The sequence below is a fragment of the Dromaius novaehollandiae genome, chromosome W, assembly GCF_036370855.1.
Source record: "Dromaius novaehollandiae isolate bDroNov1 chromosome W, bDroNov1.hap1, whole genome shotgun sequence".
In the NCBI taxonomy this organism is placed as follows: domain Eukaryota; kingdom Metazoa; phylum Chordata; class Aves; order Casuariiformes; family Dromaiidae; genus Dromaius; species Dromaius novaehollandiae.
The window spans coordinates 30312817-30337210 of NC_088130.1; the positions used below are offsets into that span (position 1 = coordinate 30312817).

The following is a 24394-nucleotide window of genomic DNA, read 5'->3' on the forward strand; positions in this document are numbered from 1 at the left end:
TTCATCCACTTCAGGTAATTTCCAGTGCTGGTTGGCTAATTACATGTATTTTGATTTAATTCAAAAGTTTCTTGCTATGCACATGCTGCTACTTTTTCTCCGTGTGAAGAATATAGCAAATAGTATCTAATAACAGATCTGAAAACTAAATACTAGAGAATCAGAAGCACATAATTCCAAGTGCTCTATTTTGGCCTCTTCCCTTACACTATTTCTTCTTACAGTTGTAGTTATGACATAATGAATACTAATGGAAAAATATTAACTGTAATGCTAATCATTTTTTCTTAGTTCCCCATGTAATTCATATCCATCCTCATTTTCACAGATGACTAGCACTAGGACACTAGAGACAATCCAAGCTAGCTGCAGTAGTGATTTCTTGATAATCTCAGCTCTTCTGCTTGCTATCGGTATTGTTGGATATTGTTTTTTCCCAACTATAAAATAAGTAGATTTCCTCACCTCAGAGCAATAGTGACATTCAGTTACTCCCTGTAAAGCATTTTGAGATTTTCAGATGAAGGACTTAAAGTTTTTTTCCAACAACAACTAAAGCAGCGCCCAAAACAAAAACACACTCAGAATGACCATCTTCAGTAACTGAACACAACCACAAATACTAGATGTATCTAAAAACACATATCTTTTTCAACAGATATAATTTCTGTGATTGAACTGGTTAAATCATACTTCCACCGCATCTTTATTTTCTCCACCTGTAAGACTAAAACATTATCCTGTATTCCGGAAATGGTCTGCACTGCAGTGCTCACTCTCACTTTCATGATAGTGAGAGTGCTATCATGAAATGATTTATTACACCGTGGTGAACTACCCTTCTGAACTAAGGTTATGAAGATAATATTAATCAAAAGGCAAACTTTTTAAGTAATACAGGTCAAAGAAAACAGAAAAAAATGAAAACTATTGACAGGGCTTAGACATTATTTTAATGCACTATAACATGGTCTGACTAGAAACCAGTTGGTGAAGAAGAGTCTATTCATAAATGTCGTATTTCTAGAAAATAACAAAACTATACTGAACTATAATATATGGTCATTAGACACAGGGAAGAGGTGTTAAGTGTTTTTAAAAATGTTCTAAGGATAAATACTGACAGACAGACACACACACACACACACAGCTGAGCATCATTGTGTTCCTAATTAAAAATTCTAATATATATATATGCGTGACTGACCAGTAACCCCCTACAATGGGAGAAGGCTCAGAGGGCAAGGTGCCCCATGAGGTTCAGGAATAGTATAGGATGTGGCTCCTTAATCTTTGTTGTTGCACAGAGAACTGACTTTATCGCAACACAAAGGGGACCAGAGGGTGACATTTGTTTTAGATAAGCGGCCTTAGCTGTTAATTAGACCAGATGTAAATGCATCTTCCTGAAGTTATCAAAGGAATGTGAATGTCTCCCTGAGATTAGCCAGAGCAGCATGAGGGAATGCGTATATACATGGCTCACCCCAACACAGAGTATAAAACTTCAACAAGTAACAGAGGAATTTCAGAGAGAGCAACGGACTTGAGCTGGCTTCAACCCACATATTCCTTCCCAGCAACTGGGGATGCCCAGCATTGTGACCATGAGCATGTCAGAGAGACCAGTAATGGCAATCGCATTGGTACTGTGATTGAACTGTATATTGCCATTGCTGTATTTTACTAAGTGTATACACTTATGATTTCAGTATATGGCTCTATCACTCTGCTAAATCAAAAACCCTGTGTAACATCAAATATCTTCGAAGTAAACTTTTATATTAAACATTGCACTCTCTGTGTGTGGAATATCTAAAAGAACCTGGTCAGTACTGGACTGTGACAATATGTGTATTATTCTCGTCATCCCCACCCTCTAAAAAAACTTACTCTGTTACTGTTTTGTTCCTGATTTTCTCTCTTTATGTAAGTGCTTTGCTAAATATGTGGTAGATTGCGGCATGGATCACAGCAGTGGATGATGGAAAGCTACAGCATCCCATACAGAACTGCAGAGTGGGATGCATTTGGTTCACTAGGACAAAGCAAATTGCTTCGTCTGCTGAGTGGTGTATGGCTTAGTAAGGAAACCACTATGTGCAGTGAACTTCACCCTCAGGCCTATGCTATGTACATTCGTGCTGTATCCTTTCCTATTGCTAGTTTTTTTTGAACAAGTGACAGCTGTGCTGAACTATACAGACACAGTAATAACAAAGCTCTTGATGAGCTTTTGTACAGAAAAATATATTCAGATTTCCTCTACAGTAGCTGATTATTGCAAACGCTTTCATATACACCTACTTGAAACAAAATTAAGATACAAAGTTTACTCATTGTACAGTTGTTTCTGATGAACAAGTATGATACAAGAATCAGGATTATATTTGTTTTTATAGACTGAAAAATTTTCAGTTACTAATAAATATACAACTACAATAAAGCATACTTTGAGCTAAATGTAAATTTTGGGCATACTTACTTAGATTCAATTGTTTTTGTAGCAAGGGTGGCAGTAGTAACTTTAGGACTTCAAGAAGAATACCTAGCCCAATATGTTCATCTTTCAGAGACAAACTTCCTATTTTCCTTCTTGATCATGACAGGGATCACTCATATCTCAGAGGGTATAAACTGTCCCTTTAGAAGAACAAAAGTGAAGCAGCAGCTCTGCATGATGTTATCATTTCTCAAAGTTTTTGTGCTACTCTCCTAGTACTTGGTGTTTGATATGAAAAATTCCAGTTCTTAGAACCGAATAATTGTGTTAAGTATGCATCTTAAATTTCATTAAGAAATAAATAATTTAAACTAGCCAATTGTGGAGGCTGAAAATGAGTTTGCAAATAAGAGAGGAATAAAAAGGAACACAGACTTCCTATTTGCTGAATGTTTTGCATTTTTAAGAAATGCATTCAAAAAAAAAAAGAAAAAAAGAAAACCAAGATTGGTAATTCTATATGGAAGAGGGTGGAGATATCCCAGCCCCTGCTGTGAAAAATGACAAGATCATTCTTGCTCTTTGGAGCCATCTCACCTTCCTGCTCCAGGTACATTTTTACTAAGAAGAAACCCAAGTTGCTACCACATGCTTACGGTAATAATGGAGGAAGACAACCGTAAACTTACTGTCTGCAGCCCAGAGAAGGCTCCAGTGACTATTCAGATCTACCGACAAACTGTAAAACTTTAACCACCTTTGAGTTTACTCAAGTAAGTTAGCACGTGTTCTCCATTTTCCCAGTAAGACAAGGTTTCTGTACCAGCTATTTTAAAAGAGGCAAAGATGTGCATGGCAAACAGTGAGCAGCTCCTGAACAGAAATAAATGTCATCAAAGTAGTAAACTGTGAACCTGGATGTGGAGCAATAGAATGATCTCTCACATCATCTATTCCTCACACCTTATATATTCCTCACACCAGATAACAAAAAGACATTCACTTGGCCATTATACATCAGTGATAGAAAAGCCTGCATGCTGAATTTAAAGAAAATGTCTAAAGCAGAGGAATTTTTTAACACTGACTTTGTGATGATTAAGTTTTCTAGAAAAATGCGTTTTTCATTTTTGTTAAACAAAGCTGTATTCCAGTGTACATATTATTATGCATTAATAAAGTATAGCGTTTAAAAAAAAATCAGTTTAACACTAATTATGAAAGCAGAGCATGAGAAACAGACAAAAAACCCCACTGCATGTGCCCAAGGAGCCAAGAAGTTCAAGAGCATTATTATAATACAATTATTATTATTCTATCTTTTCTACCCTTTTCATTAGAATAAAACAAAATTTAAAACAAGGAATGCAGTAATATTTGCTGGCTTTTCAGGTTTCAGTGAACAAGGAAATATTTTAAAACTTTGATGCTCTTTCCAGATTAGAATTAAGTACTTACAGCTAGAGCCCATTGAAGCTGGTCACATCAGCTGACACAGAAAACAAGCTTAACCACTGCCATTCTTTCAACAGCTAACACCAACAGTGTTGTATTCTGGAATAGTTCAGGTCAGCTCTGAATGCATTCATAACATTTTAATCTATTTCTGCTCCTACCATTAGAGAGGTACGTATTGAGATTTCAAAAGTAACACGAATCTGGATTTATGTCTATAGCTTAACAGATACAGTATTATATAGGCATTAGATCCAATACACTTTATATAATGCAGTTAAAAAAAAAATCATCAGGGTGCAAAGACATGAAGAATCCACCATAATTAAGGTACAACAGACTACCTGTTTGTGAAACTAATACACAAGGAATAAGAAAGAAACCAATAGGTTGATTAGAACGTAGGAGGAAAAGACAGAGCAGAGAAGCAGTAGCATTAAATAGCACTAGACAAAAGAGTTAATATTGTAGTCCCAGGTTTTGCAGCTGGAATATTAAAAAGAAATGTCTCTCGAATTTTTAAGAGGAAGACATAAAGGACATTAATAGAGAAGAATGAACTACGATTTAAAGTAATTATTATGTTGTTGGTCTTTTTCAGTACGGGAAGAATTTAAATGGATGGCACATCCATTTGGGTAACAGGTAACATGCTAGCTAAGCATATTTAGCAATGGACATCAGGCTGGCAAAGACAGATATACAATAATATAAACCTAATTCATAATTTGCTAATCAGAGCAAACAAACATTTTGTAATTTGTACCTGGCAACATCTCTCTACTACACATCAAAGATTGTCAACAAATGATTACTAGCATGTTAAAACACTTTGGTATTCCAGTAACAGTTCATATTTTGTAACTGTTGTAAAAGAATCTGAAGTCAAGATGAGTGGAAATGAAGATGAGAAGTAGTTTGCTACTTGTCCTGGATAATTAAGAAAGATTTGCAGTTAGCTGATCGGGAATATTTAAGTATTATTTTCATGAGGCTAGTATATTACAGAGAACTATACAGAGATACTGAAAGGAATAAAATGACCATGTCTATTCACGGTCTGTAAATTAAAAGTTTTTCAGTACCACCTTTCTACAGTAATGATAGAAAATGAACTTCTTCCCTATTTTCTGTTGCTATTTCCAGAAATCTACAGTAGGCTTTCTAGTCAAATATTAAAGGTAAAAGTTTTGTACTTTTTTGGTAGCAAGAGGAGGAAGAAAGTGATGGGATGTGGGCAGTTTGGTGGGGTGCCTGAAGTAGGAAATATGGAAGAAGCATGAGATGACGATTGTGCGAGATTGCCTGCTGAAGAAGAGTGAAGGTAGCAGGAGATGCAATGAGATGGCCATAGCTTTTGGAAGGTGGGAGAACTCCCATGTGCAGGTCCCGCCATCAAGGAAGAGTTTTAGAGCTGGGAAGAGTCAAGGAATACATGTTAGTAATGCCAAGGGCTCCAAGTTCATCCCCCACTGAAGTCTCCACCTTTTTTCTCCTATTTCAAAGGAGAAACTATTTCATGAAGTCATCTGTTACAAGGCGCTCCTTCCCCTGGAATAGCCATACTTCTCTATTTGTAAGTCGAAGCCACTCTGCTTCTGGTGTTACCTGTCTCCACTGAAGCATGCCCACTCGTGTGTAATGCTGGTTGCCTGCGGATTTGCAATGCTCCCCTGGCCTCTGGGGACGCAAAAGCTTGTCAGAGGTGCAGGAAACCCTTGCTTATGCTCAGGCTAAAGACAGGAATGTCATCAACCATCAGAAACCTATTACAAAGCTATGGATTTATTGTACCTGGCTAATATTACGAAGTATTTCCACACAAATAACGTTCCAAAACTGCACTGTAGACACATAGGATCCTCCCTGATATTTTAAAATTTACATCTATTGTAGCACTTGCTGTGGGCAAAGGTAATACAACAGATAACCCGAGGTTTAGCTAAGCATTTGCTAAACTCCTAAAATCTTCCTGCATAAAGAGCGTCATTATGCAGACTGTCATATATTTTGAAAATTGCCTGAAAGATCAGAGAAAGCATCTTAATAAATGACAATGTACTGAAGTGTAAGGTGCCTGTTTTCCTTTAGCAGCTTTACTAATGATCTGGTGGAGAAGTTAAATAGCAATTTAATTAAATCTCCAGATGATATCAAATTAGGAACTGCTGCAAACACAAGTAAGGGCAAAAAATTTAATAAAAAGAATGAAAGAATGAAAGAAGGGAGAAATGTCTGTTGGAAATAACAAAATAAGACTTAGCCTGTAAAACAGAAATGAGTAAGTTGTGAAAAACTAAACCAAAATATAGATATTCAGTAAAATGCAAATACTTCACAGCAATCATGCTGAAAGAAAAGGAATCCAAAAGAGAAACAAAATAATTATGGACCTGATGGGACTGTGTATAAGTAGAAGTAATGGAATGAAACTGAGCACAGGAAAATAAAAGCTGATTATCTACTAGATTGGGAGAAAGCTGCCTAGGGAAATAGAGAAATTCTGTTTTCTTAATCCACTTACTTAAAAAAACATAAAATCGGTTAAATAGGTGTAGAGAACAATGTTCAGTTTCAAAGAGATGGACTAAATAAGCTAATACAATGTTTTATGAATTAAAAATAAACATTTTAATGGTCCCACACCCTCAACTATATGATTATAATAATAACAATAACAAGATAGCAGTAAAAGCAGGAATGACCTCAAGAAGCACTTCTTTTCTGAATCAGCATATTCAGTCATTTTAGTCTGTATGAAAAGATGACCTTTTCAGCTAGTCTCATGGATGCACACTGCATCTCATAAAAGTCTGAAGTATAAATCTTACCACTTAGAATATGAGCTGCCAGCAGCATACAGCAAAATAACCCTATAGATTTATTTTCACTATACATTTATTTCAGTTTAAAGTAGAATGTATAGAAATTGGCATAGGCAAATTTAAGATGACATTTTGGTATTGCACTATAAATTGAATCAGATAAGTGATTGCTAACTGTTAATTAAATAACTGGAGAGTCTTTGAAAATCTTTAAAATAAGTTTAACAATAGGCAAAACAACACAACTTCAGATGCAATTGGTGAAACAAATTGCTTATGTGTACAAAAAAGTATTATAGATGTTGCCAATGGGGTACAAGTAGGCACCTACAAAGTTGGAATTTTTAATCACTGCTACATTGCCTATATTATTTGTATCAAATTCTGTATCCACTGCATCTCTACCCAAATGCATTCTCTCCATTCAAAACACTGCGCTGACGCTGACAACTTTGCTGCCAGTAAATGCATGCCATTTATGCAATCTCACCATACACAGTTTAAATAAATAAATAAATAAATAAAATTCAGGTTTTTAAAAAGCAAGTTTAGTAGGGTCCAGAGGTCCATTTTAGACTATTGCATATAACAAGGTAGAAAATGACAGTATGCTCACTTAAAATGCTTTTTGTTTTTTTTTTTTTTCTCCACATAAAATTGGGCTTTTGCTTTGTAAAGAATTGGTAAGTGATAAATTTAGAGAATTCTGTTGACCCTACAGTTTTATATGCTTACACAAGGCACCTTCATTTTCTTATAGATGTCTCTCACTACAGAAACCAAGCATTTGTCCGACTGACCCCGACAGCTTTTGGAAGACTAAGATCTCACTTCCATGGTACATCTTGTAATATTTTAATTATATTTTCTTCCCTGGTATTTGAAAACTATAATTCCAGTTTTCTTTTCCAGATGGAAGGCCTGAGATCTCTTCGACTTACTACTGATGTCAGAACCCTTTCCCAAACGCAGCAACCATGCAGTCTCAAGAAATTTGGAGATGGGCTTCTTGTGTTTGTGTTTGTTTCTACTTTTTAATTTTACCCCCTAGCCTTGTTAGCATTTTTTAAATTATGTTACTGGTGAATAGGTTTGCCTGCTCTCCTGGAAATCCCTTCTCTGAAAAAGATTAAGCTTGAGTATATGGAATATTTAGGGGAAAGATGGGTGAACAGCAGCTGTGGCTGCTGTAACGTAAAATGCATGGAATTAGTTATTGCAATATAGATACAAATTCTGTGGGACGAATTCTACAAGTGTCATTTGGAAATGCAGATCAACTGTAAGTTTGACTGCTTAGACGCAGTGGTTGGATTTAAAGATGAAAGCAAATCCCAAGGTAGAAACCAGTGTCCAACTCACTAAAAAGAAGTATGAAAGTGATGAGGCTGGAACATAATTAAAGAGTTAATGAAGTTGGAGGTGTGAGGTAAATCTTCCTATATTAATAACAAAGGAAAAAGTACTTTGCATATAGTTAAAAACAGTCAATACTTGTACCTTAACTAGCTGTTTACTGTGAATATGATCCACAACCTGAAATCGTTGTTCTACTAAAGTTAACTAACTAAATGGAATCAGCATTTCAACCACTATTTTAAAACGCAGTTTGTTCAATTATTTAACTATACTTTCTTCCAACTTTGTTAAGTTTCACTAAAAACTGATACAATTTCTTGAGAGGAAAGCATTCTGCAAACCTGCGCTGGAAATGAATTGATATAACACAGGAGAACCATACATTGAAAAGCGGGGCTTGAGGATTTACAAAAACACAGCAATTACCTGGTGACAGGACGAACTAAATTCCTTTTTTCCAATAAAGAATCAAAATATCAAATTCTTTTGACAGCACATGGTTAGTATTTGTGGGAAGCAACCATAGCAACTAGTGTCATAAGAAGAGCAAGATATTCTTCAAATCGAAATGCCAGTGTTACATAACTTGGCTCAAGTTTGCTTTATACACACAGACATTTATATAGATACAAATATATATACAAATACAAACAAGTGATAGAATTTTCAGTTTCCATTTTGAAAATTTTTCTATTAGATTGTCCAATAATCAGATAATTTTCCTGTCTTAATCACAGTGCAGTTTGTCACATATATTGGATTACTGAAAGCAAGTACTTTTTCTCCTTTGCATTTTTATCATTCAGCTTTATATGAATATGAATTTTGCCTACCTTTTTGCTTTTTTCTGAATTGCCAGTTTATTTATTTCCCACTTTCTAACATCAATATCTAGAGTTGCATGTAGTATTCTGCTCAGTGTGTCTCACTGCTACCTTACAGACTGATAAAATTTTTCTTTCATCTGTTTATTTCTAGAGCATGGATACCAATTGCAACTCTCTATGCTATCTTTGTAAAAGAGGATATGAATAGCACAATATGTTAGATATGAAATGATTTTGTCATGAATACACCTGTAGGAATATAAAAGAAGTATATGATTGATCAGTGAAATTAAAGTTGGGTATATAGCCCATAATCTTAGGGGAAATAACTGAACAATATTTGCACCGTTTTTTTTAATATACGTCAGTAGCTGCAACTTGTGACTTAGCTGAAGCGGATCTGAATTTTCCAATATGCTTCCATTATGTTATGTCTACATTAGCAAATAATTCAGTGCATGTGAAGCAGATAAACAGACTGAAGTAGCTGGTGCTAAGGCTCCTCAGATTTCCGTTATATGCAGCAAAAGGGTTTTACTTATGCTTAGATATAGTCTGGTCTCCTGTGCCAAACATGGTCCTGAACTGGCTGAAGCAGTGCTACTGTACAAACCTTGACTTCCTCCACTGCAGGCTTCTCTGGGAGCACCATTTCGTCCTTGCCCCTATCCCATGCAGAGAGCAGCAGCACATCGGTGCCACGTCAGTGCCCTGCCATCATTGCTCGTAGAAGACTCCTCCCTATTCCTGAGTGACATTGTTATGCCTGGCAACTGCCCTACCTTCCAGTTCCAAGTTTGTACATCATCTTCTGCAAGGGGTCAAAGCACCAGCAGAGGTGAACTATATGGACTTAAAAAATAGATTAAAGCTTTAATCTTAGAAAAATGCTGGCTCACTCTCAAATCTAGAAGATTACCAGGCACTAAATCAGTTGCTATAAAAGACTCCCCAAAAGGAAGCTGAAACATTTTAAGATAATGGCTAATTCCTGGTTAAAAAAAGAACCACCATATGTTTAATGATGAAAAGTATGTCCTTATATTTTACATAGAAAAAACTTCCATCACTTTTAAATTTTTCTGAGCGCTCCCTCTGTCTACCTCTCTTTGAAGTTTACACTGCAGTCTTGTGGTAGGAAAGCCAGTTATTTACTTACAAACATATAAATGGTTAATGTCAATTTACTGCAAGTCCAGCTGTTTTATAGAAAAATAATGATATACACTGAGAATTTAAACAGTAGAAATTTAAAACACATTAATAAATAATCACGAAAAGTAAGTATATCTGTAATCATGGTAATATTATTTCACACTTCAATTCACCCCAAATCAGAAAATAGCAGCATGAGAGATCCTCTCATCTCAGTTTTGCCATCTGTGTTCGTAACACTCAGAATTTCTGTTCAGGCACAAGATAATCCCCGATTATTTCAAGCTAGACAGATATGAAACCCTTAGCTACTACTAGTTTTTCATGTAAGCAGTTACTTTAGCCACCGTAAAGATTACTGGAAATACAAACGGGAGCAGAGGCGGTCTCAGTATAAGAAAATGAGGAGGGAGTCGGGGTTGCTGATTCGGTGCAGGCCCTCCTGAGGAGGAGAAGCAGGCTGGTGTGGGAGAGGGCGATCTGCACAAGCAGCGGCGGCAAGGAAGGGGGGCTTCCTGCCAGGGAAAGAGGAGTCAGGGAGCTCTGCGATACCTAAGATAGGAAGGACGGTCAGTTCACTCGTTACTGAATGGGAATGGAGATGTTTGTACCCAACTAACTTAACTATTAAGAAGCGATAGTCATAGCAGGGAAGTTTAAAAACTCACCGTTTAAGCATGTAGAAGTTTACTCAGCACACTGATCTCCAAAATCCTGTCCAGCAGTTACTCCAAAAGCAGTAAGCCTTTCTAATCAAGTATCTTTACTTAATCTACCATCTTAATCCCTACACAGTTTCTCAAAACTAGGACTTGGCCCTTATTTCACTGGTTTATATGTACTTCCCAGAACCCATGAAATTTGATGAAGTAGCTGACATCCAGCTTTGTCATGTAAAGGCTTCTGATCTTTTTCTGTCAGGCTTGAGTGACTCAGCTTGAATCTGTGAACAATAAAATACGGTAACATTGATTCAACAATTCCTGCAGCTCCATGTGCCTTCATGATCTCTCTCAATCTTCCAAATCAGTTAACATGCCAATAAGGCTTTCCTCACTGACTGAAGCCTTGCATAGGGGATTTTGAAATATCCTTTGACAAAGAGCAAGTCTGTCTTTCAATCAATACTCACACTGATATAAAAATGTTTCATAAAAAAGTCCTCACACTGTAATTCTGCCAGAGAAGATAGGAGGCAACTACAATGAAATGACAAAAGGGAAAAAACCCATGTTCTGAGCTTATTGTTTGTTTTACTTTATTATGTCAAAGAACTGTAACTCCTTTAGGATGTATGATCCAACTGAATTCAATTTCTGATGGATGCATTTGCTCAGACTTGTTCAGAACCTTATGAGCAATATCTGTTAGAATTGTGTCTACCTTTGAACTGAGCTGAAGATACATAACCTTACCTAAGTTTCTCTCTGCTTTATGAGAAAAATGTCTTGATGCCCTAAGATGAACAATAAGCTGAAAAAAATGTATTTCCTTAGTTATCTGATATGTAGAACTACATACCATCTATGATTACACAGAAGTAATACTTGCTTTACAACAGTAATTCCTAATGTTTTTCAGCTGAATGAACTTAACTTTTTCATGGAAGCACACTAAAACCCACTTTACGTTCTTCCTCTGTCTTCTGTTTTTCACACAGCCACGCACTTGCACCAAATGTAACACTTCAGTGATAAAACTACAGCAATGTAAAGCTATGAGGTATTTCTGAAAAACCTCCACTGGCACTGGGAGCATCTACACGACAGTAAGGTATACAATCATTGGTATTCTCTGAAAAAATAGTGGAGAAATTTTTGTCAAATTCACAAAACAGCTAAAACCTGCTATGTATATAAAAAAAATGGGGGGTGTGTGCACGTGCATGCACATGTGTGTAAAATTAGAAAAGGGAAATATACTTACTTTCCTCAAAAAAGCAAAATGGATATTTATTATTCATTAGCACTGACACACAGCCTAAGAATTTTCAATTAAAATTGAAGTAGTTTCCTGTCTGAAACAACTGGGGTACACTTCTCTTTGGACTGTCAAGAATGAGTATCAAGAAGCCACTAAAATACTGAACTACATTATATTTCACTGCAATATGTATTTCATTTTCTAGCAACGCTGACTAGAATTTTCTATTATAAGAAAAAAGCAGGAAAAGTTTTACATGCACGTTACAGCGTGCTTTGGCTTTACTTCAAAAATACTGATGCTCACACTTACCTTCTGGCCAACGATCTATGGTCAGAGGATTCTGGATCTCATTTCTGAGGTGACCTACCTGGTAACTAGTTGACTGTCCTCCTTCTCCCCCCTCCAGTTCAACTACCTATGTTTTTGTCTTGTTCTATGGTGTAATTGGCTATTTGTCTTCTACATGAATGTCTCCTTTACCCACTGTGAAAATGAAAACCCTGCAGTCCATCTTTCTTTTTAGTACAATCATCAAAAACATAGTTTAAAAACTGTGGAACACCCACCAGTGGTATTATCAGTGAGAACAGTATATTCTTACATCTCCTGGCTGTGAGACATTGGTATCTGATGGTATATACAAGAGGGTCTCTCCACTTTCCAAACAGATTTAATATGAAACTTTGAACTCCAAAATACAATAAACAGGTAAAAAGAAGAACTACCACTGTAACTTCATGGCAATGACTATAACAACTTGTGATAACATGTATCTGAAGTAGAGCAAAAGCAATTCTTACAATCTAAGGACCTACTTCTTTTCCAGTTGAATTCAGTGACAATTTTTTTGGTGATTTCAGCATGACAAGTTGCATTTAATGCACTTAGATCACACACAACACCAATTTTGCTCTCTCTCCTGCAATTAGACTTCGGTCTGCAGAATCAGTTTATTTTTCAGTACAATTTAACAGTAAAATTCTTGCTACAAAGATGACAAGCAAACCACTATTTTATTTTAAATACGACCAGATAGCCAGTGTTAAAAGCAAATTAATTCACTTCTTTTTCATGGAATGAAAGTTCATCTGGCTGTAAAAAGTCTGAGCTTTTCATTTAGTATTCAGTTTCAGTGGGAGGTCAGGACCCTCGGCTGAATAATGATTTCCCTTTTTAATGATATCTCTTCATACTTCTAGATTCACACCTCGCCATTTCCTCCCAATTATTATTATTAAAGCTACAATGTTCTCCAGACTTTTAAATCTGTTCAAAAGTACTGTTTACGAAATAGGAGCGCATTAGATGAGAAAGTGGATAAAGGAATACCTGAAAGAGTATGTAAATGTTTAAATTGTTCAATATTAGGGTACATTTTTCTCTCTAGAAAAAATGAGGGAATTTCAAAATAATTTGCAAATTGTGTCTTTTCTTACTCAAAGAAACCAGTCTGTGCAAACTAGCAAAATCTGGAAGAACAGTTCTAATAACATAATGTAACTTCATGTTCTGCCTCTTAAAAAAATAATGGTAAACAGAGAGAAACTAATATTCCTGCTGAAAGTGATGAGAGCTAAGAGTACAGCGAACTGCTAAAATTGAATCCTGTGGAATTAAAATGAAGATCTGAGGTAGAAATATCTAAATAGTCTAGATGATACTGGCATACTTAATGTGTTTTAAACATCAGAAGTTTAAGATTTTCTCTTTCCTAGTTGCTTTTGGATAAAGTATACATATATCCTATGACAATAATTCCAGAGTACATGTTTTTATTGTTTGTGTATAACACAACAGAAATTCACATTCTGTGCACTTCAGGCTTGTTTATTTATCTAAACAGTAGATGTCACTAAACTTTTGGCATTTACCATAAAAAGCAATTACACTTACTCCACTACTCTCCACTGTAGTAGGGCTATCAGAGTACAGAGTATTATTTATACCCTGTAGAAAAGCTGTAAGATTTTATTGATCACCACAATAGCTTTCTCAAACATTAGTTGTATATTATTTTTATATTAGTTTCAATGGCCTATACTCTCATTTTTTATTTTTCATTTTTTAATTAAGGAGAGCCTCTTGCTCTCATGCAGTGAGTGGATTTATTATTCTAAAAAGGTGCTACTCAGATGAAATTGCCTGAATAGTACTCATAAATTCCTAATATTTGTAAACAAGAAAGTGGTATTGCAGTTAACAAAACCAACCGTAGCATAATACCGTATCAAACACTCACCATGCTACAACTTGTTAAACAGAATGAAGGAGCCTACGAAAACTTGCTGATACTTCTTTCAATCCCTTTTACCTTATTTTTACCAAAGCTTACTCATTTTTTTAGTGGGAATCTTCTGTATCAGGAAGATCTCATGAGAAAAAGATATAGTGACTCAGCTCTGCAAAGGCAAAAAAATAAGCACAATATACTTATCTTAGAAAAAAATTAAATCTCCTCTGAACTTTCTTATGAATTGTGTTGGTAACATAAGAATTTCTTCTTACCTCTTACCATAATTCTTACCCTTTCTGTAACAAATTTTGATGTTTAACTTCACGCCTCGCCACTGTGTTAAGGCCATAGAACATTAGGTTTTCTAATGCAAGGACTTGTATTTGATTTGTTCCTGCATGAACAAGAATAGCCATTGTGCTATAATAAAAAAAATACTCTTCTAGAAGAACAGATCACACCTACATACATCATAGGCAGTTGTACTACAGTATCATATAGTTTTCTGAACACATACTACGTGTCAACGTTTTGGACCCTCTGCTGAATCTTAGCATCCTAAAACAAGTTCAGCATGGCAGAAAGACCAGACCATTATCTGAGATTTCCAGGAACTGTTAAGCACTCAAATATATAAGACCAGAAATACCAGCTTGCTACTAAAACATTTGTTTTAGCTACGCTGTAGCAAAACCTAATAATATCATACTTCCTGATACAGAGTTTTGCAAATTCCATTTTCTTGTTCATGTGTCAGCCAGTTATGTAGTAAAACCTGGAAGTGTAGGGAAAATGGAAAGGATAGGTAAGAAATGTCAGAAAGAGAAGTTCTGAACTATTGGAAAGTAGCAGAACTTACGAGGTATTAAGTTTATTTTCTTGTAAAATTTTCCTCCTAAAAATGGTTCATTTTCTTCTAAAATTTCATATTACTTTGAACATCGTATCATGGCATTGTGTTACCAACCTGGTAGTATAACAAACTGTATCTTCAAATCTGTGATTTCTATAGTATATGACTTGCAAATCTGAAAACTAATTATTTTAGTTTTGATACTGTAATTATGAACCCCGCTGAAACCAGCTATAAGACTGCTAAAGCCTTGCCATAGGCCTACTTAGGCTAACGCAGGCCTTAGCACGGGCCAAAACAGACTTCCTCACCACTCCAGCCTAAACTCTCAGTCTTGCTTTTTGCTTATAGTTGCACCTACGGGCAACTTTTTTGCTATTCTGTAGGATTTTAAAGGAGGTATTATTAACTTATTGAAATGAAACTTCTGCTGGCCCAATAAGCTTTGATGTGAAATCAGGACAGGGTAACCTGAAACTATGACGGCTGTATTGTCGTGTCAAATCTTTGTATTTCGATAAAGCCTGTCACACATTGGTCACGTACACGTGGAAGCTAATGACGATGCATGCACAGGTAACATAGTCTTAAAGCTATAGAAGGGAGCAGCATCCCTTGAAGAGAGCGATAAGAATCACCCTAAGACCCTGCCTCTCCCACCGAACGGAACAGCACTCAGCCACTGACTTGATTTGGGTAATCAGCAAGCAGGTGTATTAATCACCAGTGTGAGGTGAAGTTATAGTTCATTAAATTTTGCTTTATTTGTATACAGTGTATGCTCATTAGCAGGGATTTCTCATGTCCTCCCTCTTGAGCCCATCAAAAGCAGCAATAAATCCCCTGTCCATTCAGTCTGCCCAGGAAGCTGGCTCCACACTCAGCCTAGCTCACTCCTACAACTGAGTGGGCAGATAACCTGGAGAGCTAGCATCACCTCCCACCTGAACAACTCTTACAGCTCCCTCTGCTGGTTTATGTCTTAATAGTCATATTATTCAGGCACTGAACTCCTTGGATGAGGAATACTTTCCATTCACAGTTAGTAAAAGGACATGGATTACATGGATATAATTCTTTAAAATTAGTTCATATTGCAAAATATTAATTTACAAATGAACTTGGATACTATGCTAATACTTGTGTTATTAATTCAATTTTATTATTTTCATTTTGATTAATGAGAGTTATCTTTAAGACAAAAAATGAAGTATTAATCATAGTGCATTATATTAGATAAACTTTGCTTTGGCAGTTTGCCCATGAACTAACAGAATGGAAAACCCAAGCTGTGAATGCCTCAAAAAGATCAAAAGCAGGGTTAGTACCATGAGCTTTCACAAGAAAACAATCATTTTTCTTGTTAATGTAAAAATTTAGCTACTTTCACCTGCAGAGATTACCTCTCGAAGCTCATTCATTTCAATGCAGACCTTTTCAAAAACAGGCAAAAGGGTGCTCCCAGCTAAGGGATAATAACCTCCATCCAGTATAATTTTAGGGAGCGTCATTTCCACTTCCCCCGTTGCAAACAATGTATTATGCTTTCATTGATTAACAGACACAGCGGAGAGGCTAAGAAACACTAATGGCCATGACAGTGTCCTAAATCTAAGGAAATGTTTGCCAGATAACAGTTGGGGCTGGCTGACAGGAGCAGTCTGAATGGGAACCTTGCTCTGCTGTCATCCACAGACCAAGGATTTCACTCACCAGGGTGCCGTATTAGTTTCTTGCACAAGCACCAAATCCACAGAGTTAAATTAAGGTTTAAAGTCACACATAAGTTTTATAAACAGTCACACATCATTAGAATCAAGAAGTTACTGTCTAATGGTAGATCTAACCTCTAGTTGCTAACTGAAGAATGAAGCGTATGAACGCCAAAAAACGTGTATGCTAAAAACAGTATGCTTTTTAGCATCCCTTGCATTACCACTTACTGGTTTATTCTATCACCACAGATTCTTATTATGATACTTTATTGTCAAAATGGACATTGAATTTATTTTTAAAAATAAGTCTACAGAATAATTCTGCAGTAGTATGGCTAAACAATTTATCTCTTCATGGCATTTCAAATCATAATCCTAGGAAAAGCGACATACTGAAATCTCAGAGGTCAAAGACAATTGGGATGTTTTCCCCATTTTATGGGGAACACAAAGAATGACATTCAAACACAATCAACAATAGGGAAAGTTTATCATAAAGTAAAAATATCAACATCCTCAAAACCTTTCATTTAATAGACGCTTTAAAACATTAGTATAAAGGGCTATCTTTGGCTGATCAAATTGGATAACGTCTGATGCCATTCAGATAATACATCATCTGTGTATCAACTAGATATAAGATGAGACCTAATGGGAATTTCAATTAAATAAGATGAAGCATTATAACTGCCTTTTAGAATGAAAAGTCAGTCACAGAAAGAGAAACTTTGTTTCTTCGTATTTTTTTTATATGTAGAAACTTCAGTTTGTCATTCCAAACTGAGAAACAGCAGAATCTAATGTTCTGTACTAAACTGGCCTCTGGGAACTATTCATTATTAATGTTAGTCTCAAAATGACCACAGTTAAACAACAACTTTGCTTTGCAGCTTTATTAATAGATGCCTTGATAATTTAATATTTAACAAGAAGAGTAACCACTGGCAAAGATAATTGGTGCTGGAAATTCCCAATGGCAAACAAAATCTGTCCTATTTATCACAAACTCAAGCAGCAGCTGAAGAAAGAAATGTGGTATTCTAAAAGAAGGTAACGGAACGTTAAGGTCTATCATTAATGTGATAAATATTAATATAATCATATTTAATATAATCACTCTATTATTTATGTAACAGCAAAAAGCCATAATTAAAAAATATTTCCTACATACTGCATATGTTAATTTAATATAATGAGATATATAGTCTACTGATTATTGATATAACAGAAAAAAATCACAATTAAAAATACATACTTCCTACACACTGCAATTACTGACAGCTCTGGTAACAGGACTGCAGTACTGAGCATAATTCAGACAAATATATGTAAAATAACATGAACGTGCATAGAGAGAGATTTACAGTAAATGAAAATGTATTCAGACATTTCTTATATCTTTGATCGTCCAAACTCATGCATCCATTACTCTAATCACAAGCCTTCAGAACTGTTTTGCAGCGGTGGCAAAGCTAACTCAGATGTGGGACATAACTAGTTTGCTTTTAATGGAGATTGGGGTGAATTTCTGACAAAGCACACAAGGGTAAGCAGTACCAACCCTAACAACAAATACATAGAGTCTCCATTGAAAAATTGTATTATCCTCCCTTTTAAAATCTTTTGTTATTCAGTCATGCAGAAATTTAGAAGTCATCAATAATTTAGAGAAACTGATAATACATTTGAAGGAAGCTCACTTTGTATTCAGAAGCAGCTCTTCATCATAAGTCACATCCACTTACATTACAGTATATTTAGAATTCAATAATCGCTCTAATTTAGTATACTGACTTCTGAGTATACTACACTTGTAATATTTAATTTAATGGGTTCAGATGCTTACATTTCCTATTTTTTTCTCTTTAATACTTTCAGATCAGAATTCTACGAGCTCATTAAAGAAAAAAATAATTGTGTTACTAAAAGACAATCAAAACTACTAATTCAGAACTGATTCAACTTTAATTATAAATAGATTACTCTAGGATCAATCCTCATTTACCAATGTGATAGTGCAGAAGACTTTAGGTTGCAGAAAAAAATCCCTTGAAGATATTTCATTTATTTCCAGCTGTTCATTCTTAGACTGATCTCAGTCTTACTGCTTCTTTTTTTTAAATTAAGATAAAACAATAAATGAATCAGTCAACTTGAACTTCTAATTTATGTGAGCTCTGTAAAAACACCAAAACCTAATTTTCAGCAACTTATTTCTGTGAATTTCATTTTTGAAAAGCATTAGAAGACATTTTGTTTAATTATTAACAAAAGATTTAGAATCTTTTAAAATTTACATTTTAGATTTAGAAAATTTAGATTCTTACAGCTAAGACTAGAAGTACTAAAAATATACTCCCCTCCTACCTACTGCCCATTGCAACATAAGGCAGAACAAACTCAAACCCAAAATTTTTAGTTTGCCGCCAATGTAATGCTGTTCCTGTGCAATGCTTTGTAATTCTCAGTACTACTTTTAATTTGCTTACCAGGGTGCTAATCAAAGGATGTTTATCATGTAAACATCTACACAGAAACTGAGAAAGGAGGCTAAAGTAGCTTTTTCAATGTATTACATGCCCCATGCCAGCTATCAGATGACAATGATTTTTGGTTTTCAACCTGTCTAAATTGCAGGACTGTAGGTGATACTGCAATCCAATACTTCTTCAGTAGACTGCCACATTTCAACCTTAAAAACCTTCCGTGTAGAGACAAATTGGAAAGTGGAATGCTCAGAAGTTAGGAAATCATGAATTAGCACTATTACTGCAAAAATACAGCTGTAACTGTATTTTGAGGTGCACTGCTGACATGCACCTTCATGCTCTGTACACCATTTTTAAAAAAATCCTAGCAATAACATTGCTGAGCCTCATTGCACCCTAATGTGCAGTTCTCACACTACCAGAGGAAACAAAGCACTCTCCTTCATTTAAGTTTCTCTCAACCAAAGACTCCCAAGATTAGGAAGGACTCTGAAGAGGTGTCAATTAGGGTTATGAATGGACATAAAACTCGAAAGAGCAGTCAGAAGTAAGGAAGCCACTTGTCTCCTTTGAGTACTTGTCTGTAAGTACTGTCAAGATTGCAAGTGTTTCCCAGTAGTACTCTGCAACGCACTGTCTACAAGAAAGTCCACAGTCTCTCTCTGATGAAGACTAAAGGATGATCTTTCCAAAGGTGCATGAGTCCTATGACCTTCAGGAAAAATAAAATTCTCAGTGGAAGTGTGCCTGGAGCTCCAAGTGGAAATCCTACAGCTATCAGGAATAGAGATGCTGCACAGGAAAGTCAGTGGTGTTGCCTGAATTTTAGACAAGCAAGCCCTTAGGGAAATTGGAGTTTTCTTAGCACCTTGATAAACACAGTTATGCAGTCTGTTACCTAGTGTGTGCTCTTCCATGTAGAGACTGATGGACAGACCTTTGACCTTTTCAGACATCAACATGATGACCTAAAGGGCCTTGCCAACTTAAAAAAAAGATAAGGCACATCTAACTTAGAAGATACAAGGCTTGAATCTATGACGGGGGAGAGACAAGTCATGAAAAATGAACACCAGAAACTAGCTTAGGTGGAAACTTCTGAAAAGTCTGAAGAGTTACCATGTCCCTGCGGAAAGCAGTGGAAGAAGAGATGGTCATTTAACCTCTAATCTCATCATCTTTCTGGCTGAAGTGACAGCTACCAAATATACTTTATTTGAGGACAGTAAGAGAAAAGGACATAAAGAATCTGGTTCAGAGAACCACCCCATTATTAGGATCCTCAGCTTTCTCCCTGTTTAGGGATGAGGTCCCTGACAGAAAAGTAAAATCTAGTTTAGAACCTGTACAAACCCACTTGTAGTAGGACAAGAAAATACACCGTGAGCATCAACCACTGGTTGTAAGACTGAACTAATAACCCAACACACTCTGGTAAAGTTCTTATGTACAAGTGGAGAACTGAACAAAACTGGCAGAGATGTTGAAATTGAGGAATGCAGCTAACAGAAGTAGCCAACAGACACAGCAGTTTCTGGGCTCTGCTTAGATCTTCTGGGAACCTTCTTGGATGTTGTGTGGTTTTTTGGGGAACCCTCTGAGGAACTAGGGGGTGCTTGCTGCAGACAGGTAAGGAGAGCTAGGCAAGGACAGCTACAGGAGGCCTTAACTTCTGGGAAGCTCTAGCTAGCTGTAGCTGCTGCTAATGAGCTCTGTTGGCTGCCCCTGATCAGACAGAGTTGGGGCCTTTGTTCCAGCTGACCCTTGCTTACGGTCAAGCATCCTTTTAGCCAGTGCCAGGGTGAGGCCTATGTAAGAGCCAGGCCTAAAGCACAGCTCCCAGAGTGCAGTCAATAGATGCAGCAGGGTGCAAAGAAGGGGTCCTTGTCTCCACTCAGAGCGGCACACGCTTTCTCAGATATGGCTGTGACACCGCGCAGAGGGTGTTTCCCAGTAGCTGTGGGAGTCGCTCTCTCTGCTGTGTTGGAGGCTTCCACCCAGATAGATCTTGCAGGGGAGGAGGAAGCTCTGCAAGTCTCAGGCTGCAGGGAGTACCTGGAGCCCCTCTGTGAGGCTGGGGCTGACAGTCATCCTTCATGCAGAAGGTGTGCTACTGCTGGTGAGTTGTGTTGCCAGGTCAAGGAGTTACGGGAGGAAGCTGGCAGGCTGTGGAGCATGAGGGAGGATGAGTGAGAGAGAGATGCAGCTGATGAACAGGTTCACTGCCCTCAAAGCTGAGGACGAGCTGGGAATGGTTTCAAGGAGGGCTTATAAAGCCTTCCTGCGTATTTGCTCCAAGTCTAGGTAATTTCTCCACATAATGAAAAAACTATTACAAATACTTAATATTTAATACGTACATTAATAGATAAAATTGAAAATAATCAATAACCTGTGTAAAATCTGCAATGCACAGTATCTTCATAATCTAATAAAGTCAGTGGAAATTCTGTTTTAGTGAAAAGAAGATATCAGATAAGAGGTAACAGAAATTTTCACAAAGGACATGCATAGTAAGAAATAAAAGCTCAATACGTGGTACTGTAATGTGGCAATCAAATTCAAAATTTGAATAAAATTTATTTTATAGATATGACAGTGAATATATTTCTTAGGGCACTTCCCCCTTCCCTTTTTTTTAAACAACATGCCTATATTAAGTAAATGGCCTATACAAAGTAGCAATGCTTTCATCAAAGTTCACATTTGCGGTTTTAACTTTAAATGGAATAGAAATGATGTTTAGTGTTCACACTCTAAAAACCATTATGCTTTGAAACATTGTTTTATATGAAACAGAGACATCATCTTATAAGAAAGGCTTATGAATAAATTATGATTATTCCTTACATTTATGTGCTGTTTCAACTATACCACTGACAATAATTCTCTAAAAGACTTATTTGCTGAAGCATGATCAACTATTATTATTAACCACCAACAGTACAGAATTTTGATTCAGTAATAATTAAATATTTTCTATCTGTGAAAAAAACAAATGGAATTTTGCACTGTCATTTAATTTTACACATGCAGTTCTGAACGAATCGTAAAAAGTTCATAATGGCAATGACTGTATACAGAAGTATATGGACAGAAAAGACTAATAAATCTTCTTAAGATCTACAACTTCAGTTTGCATAATACCTCTCAAAAGAAATACAAATAAGGTCATAAATTTAGTATTTCTTCCACCAATGCTTTCTTTTATAAAGTCCTTAATACTTCCTCAGGGAATTTTATGAATTATAGGAGTGGATACCATTTTATAAGAAATTACTGCTTGCACAATAAACCTTAATGAGTCTATCTAGTTGACAGAAAGGCAAACTCATTCCACAGAAATGCAGTCTTTCTCCATAGTCATCACCAGCACAGAAAATTACAGAAACTACAATAAAGATCTTATTGCAATACCAACTTTTAAGCACTATGTGCCCCAGGAGGAGATGCATACTCAGTGAGACTCCCTGTGCTCCAGGAGAATCAGGTATTTCAGAACAGAACCAAAACCACCCTTCTGGGGAGCACTGACCTGCTGGGACCCATGGAAAGGAGGCGCAGGCACACCCACGCATCTCGCTCCTATCCTCCGCTGGATTCAGGCACAGAAATGCAGCAGGCAGGCTACCCCCTCCCTGTAGGACGGAGACCTGCTCAGCTTTGGGCTTCAAGCCATTACCTCCTACTTCCCAAGAGGGTCAGCTCGCTGCCACTACACTGAACTGCAGAGGATCACTTTCCGTTCTTTCTGCTGTAGCTGAACCATTGTCTCAGGCAGAAATAAAAGATTCACAGACCCGGAGTAAGGAAAGAATAACGTAATCATCTGGCCCTGCGCTGAGGGCACTCCTGGTTAGGAAAGAGTTCTGAATCACTCCTTCCAAAATTCTTTACATTAGCAGTTACCGGATTAAAGGAAAAAAATGTTCTGGGAGCTGAGCAGATCGTGTAAACTATATAGTAACAGGGAAACCATGTTTTCTTAGTAATTTATACATAATGAATATAAATGGTGCATATACTGTATCTAATGAAAGTAATAAAAATTCTGAATTGACATCCACAGAGCCAGAATTTCATTGCATGAAGCTAAACCCGCCGTATTTTGTTTTATGTGGGGTTTGTAATGACTAGAAAATAGCACTAAAACATACTTTATTTGCACTAAGACAAAACCAAGCAGCAGTAATATGAATAAAACATGGAAGAAGTGGACCACAGAACATGATGATCCCACCACTGAATACATCTTCCTTAATTCAGGATATGGGAGACTTCCAGAACATTAACTCCATTGAATGAAAGGAAAATCTGAGTAAGGAATACACCTCGATTCCTGTTTGTTCACATCTTCTGAGTACATAAGCATATGGTACATATACAGAAAATAAGTGATTTAAATCCGATACCACCAGCTTACTTACAAAGCACCAGACAGTTTGACCTTTCCCTAGTAGTCTGTCACTCTTAATTAATATATTCGCAGCACAGCACCAGACTGCTGCGCCCAGTAGTGTGCAACAGGTTCAAAGTACCCAACAAGTAATAAATGTTCTGTGCTTCTGTGGCAGACATATCCAGCATTTCTAGTACTCTACCATATCTCCAACTGCTCCCCTGGGTGCCCAGAAGTTCTGGACAAGCGTGCAAACTCCTCATTTCAAACACGGAACAAACCTAGAAAATTTCTGTGCATGAGAATCCTAATATAATGCAATTTAGCATTTGATAAAACACATTTTAAAATTTGATGAGCTACTTTTCTAAAGTGAGCATTTGGCAACCAACCTCTGTTAGTAACTTTAAAAAAAAAAAAGTAATTATGTAGTGACTGTATTACTACTACTGAAATCACCAAATTTGGCTGTTTGCTATCCTGATTCAAAATTTTTGTTGCTAACCATCAGATTCACAACAATCAACTCATAAATATAATAAGCGTGCATTACGCCCAACCATAAGGTCTGAAAAATCTTTAGGATCTCAGAAAATAAGATTGTTGAAATAATACTGGAAATGCCTATTTCGATTTATTAACCTGTATGTTTCATAAAAGTAAGCAGCATTCCTGAAGTTATTACTTGACTACTTGGTTGCATTTGGATACTGCA

General features: G+C 36.4%; 1 protein-coding gene and 1 long non-coding RNA gene across 13 annotated transcripts in view; one reads left to right on the plus strand and one right to left on the minus strand.

Annotated features, from left to right (window-relative positions):
• LOC135324276 (uncharacterized) overlaps positions 1-16435 on the plus strand; it is a 63571-nt gene extending 47136 nt beyond the window's left edge. For 2 of the 5 annotated variants that reach the window (XR_010385635.1, XR_010385636.1), the window contains exons 2-3: positions 7484-7561; positions 7636-7729. This is a non-coding gene — a long non-coding RNA (uncharacterized LOC135324276). Of the gene's footprint in view, positions 1-7001; positions 7562-7635; positions 7743-9060 lie in introns of those variants that run through there. The other 3 variants (XR_010385637.1, XR_010385638.1, XR_010385634.1) reach the window with 3 other exon arrangements.
• The window catches only part of LOC112995243 (tyrosine-protein kinase Fer), a 190532-nt gene that overhangs the window by 19804 nt on the left and 146334 nt on the right, over positions 1-24394 (minus strand). The gene's annotated exons all lie outside the window — the stretch shown is intronic.